Source organism: Balaenoptera physalus, assembly GCF_965194825.1.
Source record: "Balaenoptera physalus genome assembly, chromosome: 19".
NCBI classification, from domain to species: Eukaryota; Metazoa; Chordata; class Mammalia; order Artiodactyla; family Balaenopteridae; genus Balaenoptera; species Balaenoptera physalus.
The window spans coordinates 10,575,559-10,585,938 of NC_138900.1; positions in this window are offsets into that span (position 1 = coordinate 10,575,559).

Below are 10,380 nucleotides of genomic sequence, written 5' to 3' on the forward strand. Positions count from 1 at the left end.
GAAATCAAAGAGGAAATCAAACAATACCTAGAAACAAATGACAATGAAAACACAACGATCCAAAACCTATGGGATGCAGCAAAAGCAGTTCTAAGAGGGAGGTTTATAGCAATACAATCCTACCTCAAGAAACAACAAACATCTCAAATAAACAATCTAACCTTACACCTAAAAGAACTAGAGAAAGAAGAGCAAACAAAACCCAAAGTTAGTAGAAGGAAAGAAATCATAAAGATCAGAGCAGAAATAAATGAGATAGAAACAAAGAAAACAATAGCAAAGATCAATAAAACTAAAAGCTGGTTCTCTGAGAAGATAAACAAAATTGATAAACTATTAGCCAGACTCATCAAGAAAAAGAGGGAGAGGACTCAAATCAATAAAATCAGAAATGAAAAAGGAGAATTTACAACAGACACCGCAGAAACACAAAGCATCCTAAGAGACTACTACAAGCAACTCTATGCCAATAAAATGGACAACCTGGAAGAAATGGACAAATTCTTAGAAAGGTATAACCTTCCAAGACTGAACCAGGAAGAAATAGAAAATATGAACAGACCAATCACAAGTAATGAAATTGAAACTGTGATTAAAAATCTTCCAACAAACAAAAGTCCAGGACCAGATGGCTTCACAGGTGAATTCTATCAAACATTTAGAGAAGAGCTAACACCCATCCTTCTCAAACTCTTCCAAAAAATTGCAGAGGAAGGAACACTCCCAAACTCATTCTATGAGGCCACCATCACCCTGATACCAAAACCAGACAAAGATACTACAAAAAAACAAAATTACAGACCAATATCACTGATGAATATAGATGTAAAACTCCTCAACAAAATACTAGCAAACAGAATCCAACAACACATTAAACGGATCATACAACATGATCAAGTGGGATTTATCCCAGGGATGCAAGGATTCTTCAATATATGCAAATCCATCAATGTTATACACCATATTAACAAACTGAAGAAGAAAAAGCATATGATTATCTCAATAGATGCAGAAAAAGCTTTTGACAAAGTTCAACATGCATTTATGATAAAAACTCTCCAGGAAGTGGACATAGAGGGAACCTACCTCAACACAATAAAGGCCATATACAACAAACCCACAGGAAACATCATTCTCAAAGGTGAAAAACTGAAAGCATTTCCTCTAAGATCAGGAACAAGACAAGGATGTCCACTCTCACCACTATTATTCAACATAGTTTTGGAAGTCCTAGCCACGGCGATCAGAGAAAAAAAAGAAATAAAAGGAATACAACTTGGAAAAGAAGAAGTAAAACTGTCACTGTTTGCAGATGACATGATACTATACATAGAGAATCCTAAAGATGCCACCAGAAAACTACTAGAGCTAATCAATGAATTTGGTAAAGTTGCAGGATACAAAATTAATGCACAGAAATCTCTTGCATTCCTATACACTAATGATGAAAAATCTGAAAGAGAAATTAAGGAAACACTCCCATTTACCATTGCAACAAAAAGAATAAAATACCTAGGAATAAACCTACCTAGGGAGACAAAAGACCTGTATGCAGAAAACTGTAAGACACTGATGAAAGAAATTAAAGATGATACAAACAGGTGGAGAAATAGACCATGTTCTTGGATTGGAAGAATCAATATTGTGAAAATGACTATACTACCCAAAGCAATCTACAGATTCAATGCAATCCCTATCAAATTACCAATGGCATTTTTTACAGAACTAGAACAAAAAAATCTTAAAATTTGTATGGAGACACAAAAGATCCCAAATAGCCAAGTGGTCCTGAGGGAAAAAAACGGAGCTGGAGGAATCAGGCTCCTGGACTTCAGACTATACTACAAAGCTACAGTAATCAAGACAATATGGTACTGGCACAAAAATAGAAATGTAGATCAATGGGACAGGATAGAAAGCCCAGAGATAAACCCACGCACCTATGGTCAACTAATCTATGACAAAGGAGGCAAGGATATACAATGGAGAAAAGACAACCTCTTCAATAAGTGGTGCTGGGAGAACTGGACAGCTACCTGTAAAAGAATGAAATTAGAACACTCCCTAACACCATACACAAAAATAAACTCAAAATGGATTAGGGACCTAAGTGTATGACCGGACACTATACAACTCTTAGAGGAAAACATAGGAAGAGTACTCTTTGACATAAATCACAGCAAGATCTTTTTTGATCCACCTTCTAGAGTCATGGAAATAAAAACAAAAATAAACAAATGGGACCTCATGAAACTTAAAAGCTTTTGCAAAGCAAAGGAAACTACAAACAAGACGAAAAGACAACCCTCAGAATGGGAGAAAATATTTGCAAACGAACCAACGGACAAAGGATTAATCTCCAAAATATATAAACAGCTCATGCAGCTCAATATTAAAAAAACAAACAACCCAATCCAAAAATGGGCAGAAGACCTAAGTAGACATTTCTCCAAAGAAGACATACAGATGGCCACCAAGCACATGAAAAGATGCTCAACATCACTAATTATTAGAGAAATGCAAATCAAAACTACAATGAGGTATCACCTCACACCAGTTAGAATGGGCATCATCAGAAAATCTACAAACAACAAATGCTGGAGAGGGTGTGGAGAAAAGGGAACCCTCTTGCACTATTGGTGGTAATGTAAATTGATACAGCCACTGTGGAGAACAATATGGAGGTTCCTTAAAAAACTAAAAATAGAATTACCATATGACCCAGCAATCCCACTCCTGGGCATATACCCAGAGAAAACCATAATTCAAAAAGACACGTGCACCCCAGTGTTCATTGCAGCACTATTTACAACAGTCAGGACATGGAAGCAATCTAAATGCCCATCGACAGATGAATGGATAAAGAAGATGTGGTACATGTATACAATGGAATATTATTACTCAGCCATAAAAAGGAATGAAATTAGGTCATTTGTAGAGACGTGGATGGATCTAGAAACTGTCATACAGAGTGAAGTAAGTCAGAAAGAGAAAAACAAATATCATATATTAACGCATATATGTGGAACCTAGAAAAATGGTACAGAAGAACCAGTTTGTAGGGCAGAAATTGAGACACAGATGCAGAGAACAAACGTATGGACACCAAGGGGGGAAAGCGTGGGGGGGTGGTGGGATGAACTGGGAGACGGGGATTGACATATATACACTAATATGTGTAAAATAGATAACTAATAAGAACCTGCTGTATAAAAAATTTTTTTAAAATAAATGAATGGATATCTTCAATGGGTCTGTTATAGTTCCTTGGATTTCATCCCACGGATGCCATGGTTTTCCAACTTCCGCATCCAAAAGAATCACCTGGAAGCTTGTATAATCAAGCAAATATGAATATATTTCCTTATTCTTCCCTCCCACATAGAAAAAAATAAATAGTAGCATTGTTCTGCCTCCTCATGCTTTTTACCTACTTTTATGTCTTTCTACACAAGCACATAGCAAGCTGCCTCATTCATTTATTCATTCATTGGTTCATTTGTTCATTCATTCACAGCTGTACAGCGTTCCATTGCATGAACACGCCATAAACTTTGAACCTGTCCTCAGTGGATGGGCCTTTCGGGTGTTTCCAACTCTTTGCATTTGCAGACTATCCTGCCCAGAGTAACCGTGTCCACGCCATTTCCCATGCGTGTGACTGTATCAGTTCCATAGGTTCCTAGAAGCTGATTTGCTGGGTCAGAGGGCATGTGCACTTGTGGTATTGGAGGATATTGACAAATTGTCATCCCCTACTCTTGCCAGCCAGTGTCACCTACCCATGGACGCACACGGTAGTGAACTGAAGCTTTTAAAATTTCAGATGTGGGGACTTCCCTGGTGGCGCAGTGGTGAAGAATCTGCCTGCCAATGCAGGGGACGTGGGTTCGATCCCTGGGCTGGGAAGATCCCACATGCCAAGGAGCAACTAAGCCTGGGCACCACAGCTACTGAGCCTGCGCTCTAGGGCCTGCGTGCCACAACTACGGAAGCCCATGCTCCGCAAGAGAAGCCACCGCGTTGAGAAGCCCGTGCACCACAACGAAGAGTAGCCCCTGCTCGCTGCAACTAGATAAAGCCCGTGTGCAGCAACGAAGACCCAATGCAGCCAAAAATAAAAAATAAAATTTCAGATGTGAAGTTTTGTCCCAAAGGATTTGATGTAGGAACCTGGAGGCTGGCTGGGAGGGTGGGGAGAGAAAGAGAGGGAGGGAGGGAGGGAGGGAGCGAGGGAGGGTGGGCAGGAGGCAGAATGGGGCGGGGAGAAAGGGGAGGGGGAGGGGGAGAGGGGGAGGGGAGAGGGGGAGGGGGAGGGGGGAGAGAGATGGAGGCTGGGAACAGTGGGGTAGGGGTTGGGGCTCCTGAGTGTGACTCCTTTGGTTCCAATTCCATCTTCACCAACTAATAGCTGGTGACGCTAAGCAACCTATATTGATTCTCTTGCCTCCTTTTTCTCATCTGGAAAATAAGGGATCATAAAAACCTGTGGTGATGGTTAAATAGGTTATTTAGAAATAAATTATATGGCTAGAAAGGTTATTTATTTTGCTGCTCGACAAATGGCAGCTGTTATTACTGGCGTCCTGGGGCTTGGGAGACCACCCTGTATTACCTCGCCATGCACCCTGGTTAGGAACGACTGCCATGGGCAGCAGAGAGTCATCGAGTTTTATGCAGGGCGAGGACCTCGTGGCAGAAAAATCTCATGTTCCTCACGTGGAAAACAGCAATGACAAGCCCTGTTGTCCTGCCCTCGTTGCAGTGTGGGACAGAGGATGGGGTGGTGGGGTTGGAGAGGGCAGAGCTTTCATCTTCTATACTCTGAGGCCAGGCAGGAAAAAGCCGGCAAAGAAACCCCCAAATAACAGCCACCTTCCCGTCCTCCCCCAAGAGCTACCAGAGCAGGCACGTCCTCCCTCTCACCTCCCACCAGCCCCCCGAGCCTCACATCCATTCGGGATGTACTGGTGCCTCACAATGGCTGTTCCCCTGCATTCTCCCCTTCCAGTTCCCGAAGTCCTCTCACTACCCACGGAAGGAGATGAGACCTGCCTGCCCCCTCCCAGCCCCCTCCCCTTTCTACCCACTGATGACTCACTACTTCTACCCACTGATGACGCATCAGAGCCACACCCTTTGAGGCAAAGAGTCCAGGTTCTAGAGCCTAGTTTACTAGTTCCTGCATGACCTGGCCCCTGGCGGAAGTCTCTTCCTCTCCCCCTTTAAACGTCAGCCAGACGGAAACCCTTGTAATCCTTCTAAACAAACCATGTTTGCTCACCTTCAGGCCAGAACACTTTCCCTCTGTTCTTCACTAGCTAATGGCTCCCACTTCAGGTCACAGGTGAGTCATCCCCTCTTCCAGGAAGCCTTCCCACACTCCCCAGGCTGGGCAATCCCTCCTCAAGTCACCCCGAGCCCCCTGAGCTCTGCTGTCCCAGGCCTGCCCATTGTGAGTTGTCACTTTAGGGATAGATCTGTCATCCACCGGGCTGTACGTTCCAGGGAGGCAGAACCCAGGGCTGTGCAACTCACAGCTAGGCAGTGACAATTCGACGTCCTCATCTGTAAAATGGAGCTAATAATAGCATCTACTTTCCAGGGTTTGGGGAAATAAATGAAAATGATGCATTAAAGCCCTTTAGTACAATGTCTGATAAATATCACCTTCATATATGGCTGCTCTTGTTGTTAATTATCTTAATGTCTTCTCCAGTACAGCTGACCCCTCCCACAGAATGACCTCTTGGACCCCCAGGCTGGATCAGAAGCCCTCTCAGGGCTCCCATGTCCCAGCCCTCACTACTCCGGGTTGTCACTATCTGGGGATGGTTCTGTCTCCCCCACTGGACTGTGAACCCTGGGAGGGCAGGGGTGTGGCTGTGATGGTCCCCTCTGGGTCCCCAGTACTGCCCAGCACAGGACTCCACACAGACCAGTTGCTGGAGGAAGGCGTGTTGAATGAATGACTTTAGTGATTATTTGATCTCTGATTGTTATATGTCCTTTATTCCTCTTTCCTGCTCCAGTATATACCATTATGTTTTCTGTAAATACTGGAATTTAGAGAAAACTTACTCATTAGCTTGTGTGTGTGTGTGTGTGTGTGTGTCTGTGTGTTTATAAGAGAGCGATATGGAGATAGAGATAGAGTGAGCCTGAGAGAGCTTGAGGAAGAGCCTTTGAGTATGTTTGAAAGAGGAAACTGCTTTTGACTGTGCTGTGGGTGGGTGGGAAGGGGTGAAGGGCTGAGGACGTGGGCGAGGAATGGGCTGGATTTTGGAGATCAAATCTGTAAACTGGGAAGGCAGAGCCCAAGTCTGTCTTGTTCCTGGCAGTGTTGCCGGCATCTAGCATGAGCCTGCCACGTAGAAGTTGCTCAATACATATTTTTTGAATGAATGAACGAGGCATTCATTCATTGTTAAAATAGCCTAGGAATCTTGCTGTGCCTCTGTAATTGTGAATCACAGTATACTTTGAGTAGGCCTAAAATTCTTTAGATCCCTAGCGGGGAGTAGAGAGACCGTGACACCTGGCTGATGAGCAGGGGAAGCAGATATGGGGCTGCTGACACCACCCTCTTGTCCAAGCTCTCAGCAGACATCAGCAATCGATGCAGGCACTCCTCCCTGGGGAGCCTGCCAGCAGACATCAGCAATCGATGCAGGCACTCCTTCCTCGGTAGCATGCCAGCAATCAATAATCTATACAGGCACTTTCTCCTGGGGAGAATGGGTAGGTCCCCAGAATTCTTAATACCGATCTTTGAGGACCCACTGCCAGTCTATCAAAAATGGTAGTTGAGAAGAAATGTTTTTGTCACCGCTGGCAAATTGGATGTGAAAAATAAGAGTTGGGGAGAGAAATTACGGCCAGAGGTTATAGCTAGAAATCCCTTGTGCATTTGCCTTTGTTTATTCACCTTGCCTTAGATCCTGGAGGCCTTGGCTCACCCCATGAGAACAGAAAAGAGCTAGGTTAGTGCTTTACTCGACGCTGCAGAACTTTTGGGGCTCAAAAAGTATTGAACTTTCTTTCTTCTATTCATTCATGTATTCATTTAGCAAGCGTTTATTGAGTGCCCATCATGGACTGGCATTATTGTAGGTTCAGGGGATAAGACGTTGAGCAAAGGGAGATACAGTTCCTGCCCTTTGGGACTCAATCTTTTTTTTTTTTTTTTAATAAATTTATTTGTTTTATTTATTTATTTTCGGCTGCGTTGGGTCTTTGTTGCTGCGCGTGGTCTTTAGTTGCGGTGAGTGAGGGCATCTCTTCGTTGCGGTGCGCAGGTTTCTCACTGGTGGAGCGCGGGCTCTAGGCGCGCAGGCCTAGTTGTGGCTCGCGGGCTGTAGAGCGTAGGCTCAGTAGTTGTGGTGCACAGGCTTAGTTGCTCTGCGTCATGTGGGATCTTCCCGGACCAGGGCTCGAACCCATGTCCCCTGCATTGGCAGGTGGATTCTTAACCACTCTGCCAACAGGGAAGCCCGGGACTCAATCTTGATTGGGCAGACATACTGTCAAAATATCACCCAGATACTTATAAATTGGCAATTTTTTTTTTTTTTTTTGGCCACACTGCATGGCGTGCGGGATCTTAGTTCCCTGACCAGGAATCAAACCTGCACCCCCTGCAGTGGAAGGGCAGAGTCTTAACCACTGGACCACCAGGGAAGTCCCTACATTGGCAACTTTTGATGGCTATTGAGGAGAGGTTTCCTGGGTGTGTGCAGCTTGGGGGGGAGTGAAATCCAGGCAGGTGGTGACTGAGTTGGGATTTTTAAATGACTAGGAATTAACTGGGTAACTAGAGGAGAGTAAAGTATTCCAGGCAGAGAAAACAGCATGTGCAAATGACCTGGGGCAGGAGAGAACTGCATTAAGTACAAAAGAGTGAGGGAGACTGGCTAGCTGTTCCCTAAACGCATTTCCTCTTATTTCTAGGAACTCAGTGAAATTACATTTCTCAGAATCTCTCATATTACATGTCGTCACATGACCCAGAGCAGGGCCAAGACACAGGCTAGAGGGAGCGTGGGCCCTTGAATGACTGCATGGGGAGGAATCTCCCCAGTGACCTGCACTGGACTTCGACATGAGTGAGTAATACACTTTTACTGGGTCAAACCACTGACATTTTGGAGATATTTTTTACAGCAGTTAGCCAACCCTGACTAAAGTCAGTGCAGCTGGAGAGGGGGAGCATGGAGCAAGGTGAGACTAGAGATGTGAGCAGGTAATAAACCATGCAGGGCCTCATTGCCACTCCCTGCTGGCTGGAATGGGGACTTGGTGGTGCGCCATCTTGATCGTGTAACGCTCTAAGGATGGCAAGACCACAGGGTAAAGAAGCCTGGGTCCCTAGATGACCGCACCAAGCGCAACGTCTGTACCGTTCCTGGACTGCTTCCACTGAGACTGTTACATAAGAGAGAAACCAACTTCTATCTTGTTTAAGCCTCTGTGATTTTGGGTCCCTACCAAGCTTATATTCCATTGAGATGGGGGAACACCTGGGAGAGGACCAGGTTGAGAGGATGCGCTTTGAGTTCGGGACACATCTTGGAGATCAGCTTGTCTCATCAGCATCCTCTCCTCCCTGAGTCTCCCCTAATCTGAAGACAGTTCAGCTTTCTCTCTGCCCTCTCCTTCCACCCCACGTCAGGACTATTCTTCCTTCTTTGCTTCTGCCTGTGGTCAGTAAGCACATCATGGCAGATATGGCTGCCTGGGAGGGAGAGAATGCCTGCGCAGAGAAGGAAAGTTTCGGTTTTTCTTTTATCTGGATACAAAACATGTGATGTCTACATAGCCACAGAATAACCAGAACAGCTGTGGGATTTTCAGTTCTTTCATGTTTCTGATAGCTGCGTCCCTACCCCCCTGCCCCCACCATGGGATGTTGGCATATTATTTTCCTTGTTACTCACGCTTTCACTGTGGCCCAATTCATTCAAGACTGTATGTGGTCACAGGCTCCCTCCTGGCCATTCAACCTTTGTTCTGCCAAGTGGCATTTAGATCTTTGACTTTACGGCTTAAATTTCAGGGTTAGATATATCCATCAGGAGTCAACTGGGTTGTAAGGAACAGTAGAAGTAAAACAAGAGTGGCTTCAGCAAATAGACGTTTGTTTCTTCTTTCATGTAATAGGAATTCCAGAGGTATTTAAGACAGGGCTAGCTGGATGGCTTCACAGAATCTCCAGGCATCCATTTTTCAGTGGTGTGTTGGTAAATCAGCTCTCTGAAAAAAAAACAAATCCAACTTGTAGTATTTTCCTATTTCCTCGGTGTAAATACCACTACCACAATTGATTTCAGGCTACCAGTGTGTCGTCGTTGAATGTGGAGTTAGGAAGAGATGTACACAATGAGCTCTCGTGAGCTGGCACAAGCTGGGTTCAGCGCACCCCTCACTTGCCACCTTTTCTCCTCCACATGAGACGGTTGCCTCATGATCCAATACGTCTGCTTGGTTCCAGCCATCACATTCCCATTCCTGCCAATAGGAAAGGATTCTCCCTCACCTTCAGGACATGTTCTGCAAGTCACACGTAACACTTCTCACATTTTACTGCCAATGTAGTTTTCCTTTCCCCTTGGACATCGTGTGCCCAGTTAAAATTGAGGATTCCGTTATTATGGAGGGAGGAGAGTGTGGGTCTCTGAGGGTAATCTCTACCATAGTTGCCGACGAGATTGGGCTATTCTGCTGCAGCCAGATGATTATTTACCCTCCATGTCGGGTTAGGGAAGGGGCCTCAGGATGCCCGACCCTGTTTTTCTGACACACAGAGAGAATGAGAGGTGTGTGAGTCAGGTTATTCCTGTTAAACTCCAACTTGGGGGAGTGTTTGGGACTCAATCGATGCTTTCATTTCTGAGCCTTTGAGTTTTCCTAGTGGTGTGGTTTTAGCCTCTGATTCATTCATTCATTCATTCAACAAACACTTATTGAGCACCTACTGTGTAACAGATACAGGTCTGGCTACCACGGAGCTGACAGTCTAATAGATGAGATAAATGTTAAATAATCACACCAATAAATATTTAATGACACAACGTGCTAAGTACTATAAAGCAGAACAGTGCTACGGGCAAATTCAACCAGGGGACTGAATTTATAACCGGGGTGGTCAGGAGATCTCTTTGAGAAAATTTGCGCAGTTTATTTTTAGTGGGGGGGGAACGTCATAATGATTCTCGGCTATTCCAAAGGGCAAGGGGTATTGCTGCAGCCTTGACCAGAGGACAGCTGGACTCTAGCTGGTGGCCAAGTGCTGGCTACAGTGTCATCTCTGAGACCCCGATAGACTAGGAGCTGCAGGAACCGGCTCCCTCCATCACCACCCAGGCAGGAAATGACTAACCT